Here is a 1,504-nt window from a genome sequence, read left to right as displayed (position 1 = left end):
TGTTGAGCAATTATGTTCTAAGAAGGCCTTGACAAATGTATTTAAATGAAATAATAAAGTTTCTAAATAAAAAAAATCATTCCAATTTCAGTTTGGTCTCATAAAGTATTTAAACAAAGTTAAAGCTCAAGCTGTAAGGATGATTTATTTTTTAGTTTGTATAAGATAAATAAGCAAAACTATCAGTTATGAAAAATAAAGCAGTATACCTCTAAAAAAAAAATCTCACAAAATCACAAAAATCACAAAATCTCCGTAGAGTATTTGTACCATCACTAATAGGATGATGATGGTGAGAAGGTTTCTCATAAATCTGCTGACTGCAGAGTTTGGGTTATCAGCTTACAAAGCACAGTGCATAGTATACACACACACGCACACGTGGAGGTGTGCGTTGTCCACTGCTGATATTCACACCGTCATTAGATGGAGTTTCTTTGACTTTGAAATCTCGGAAGCCAGATGCTTTTTTCTTGAAAAAGATTATCATGCAGGATGATGAGATTAATATTTGATCACATGGATTCTCACATATAAACCTGATGATTCACCGGCTTCTCCTCTGGTTTCAGTGCAGAGGGTATGAAGAGGGAAGATAAGTGCATTCCAACGTCAGAGTAAATGTAAAAGTAAATACTTTTTTATGGTATTATTTTTAATAAATAAAGTAATTAAATCAACAAAAAAAAAAAAATACATGAACGTTTTAATTGAAACAGCATTTCTTTGTGTCTACGAGCGACACTCATGGCCACCAACACACATATGTAAACTCTCTGTTAACCAACTGCAGGAAAATATCTGAAACCAATATTAAACTTAAGTGATACAGTAATATGTGGCCGAGTTACACACATTTACATTGCACATTATGAATTATTAAACGTTTACAGCATGAGATGCCACAGAAGTGCTCTCACAGTGAGATGACACTTTTCTTTCTCCTGCTGCGGACAAGTGTTGAGCAGGCACATAACTTTGACATTCAGTGGTAACTAGTGCAGGATTTCTCTTTAAATGTAAAGAATAATTTATCTATATTTGAGTATTTTCATTTGTTTTTGTGAGCTGCTGCCTAATATTGTATTTCTTTATCTACATTCCTTAGTTTTCTACTGATGTGTAATGTATCATGGTTTTTGACAAGAAATGGGAGATTTATTAGGATAATTATTGTAGTTTTTGGGTAACACAAGAATGTGTTATCACACCTAAATACACAGTAATACAATGATCAGAATAAACTACACATACCATCCATTAAATACAGTAGGAAAAGGGTTTGCCCTTCAATCAGAAGCAGAATCTGCCATAAAAAAGCAGATTTACAAAAGCTAAATGTCAGATGTAGTAATGTCAAATATAGGAAAGATGGAGGTCATTTCAATGATATAAAAGTGATTTCCTATTATGTACTCATACATTAAAAGAAAAAGATTTGAGGCCTCAGATTTGGTCCGTGTGATCGCTACAAGGAATAGGCAAACTTGAGGTTCAAAGTGCA

At 33.2% G+C, this 1,504-nt stretch overlaps 1 protein-coding gene across 1 annotated transcript in view; it reads left to right on the top strand.

Annotated features, from left to right (window-relative positions):
- pik3c2b (phosphatidylinositol-4-phosphate 3-kinase, catalytic subunit type 2 beta) overlaps window positions 1-1,504 on the top strand; it is a 40,480-nt gene that overhangs the window by 23,032 nt on the left and 15,944 nt on the right. The window lies entirely within an intron of this gene.

The sequence above is a fragment of the Seriola lalandi genome, unplaced genomic scaffold (genome assembly GCF_002814215.2).
Source record: "Seriola lalandi dorsalis isolate HSWRI2012SDOR001 ecotype SW California unplaced genomic scaffold, Sedor1 jcf7180002054358, whole genome shotgun sequence".
Taxonomy (NCBI): domain Eukaryota; kingdom Metazoa; phylum Chordata; class Actinopteri; order Carangiformes; family Carangidae; genus Seriola; species Seriola lalandi.
Note: the sequence above shows the minus strand (reverse complement) of the source record. Positions and strands in the feature narration are given on the sequence as shown.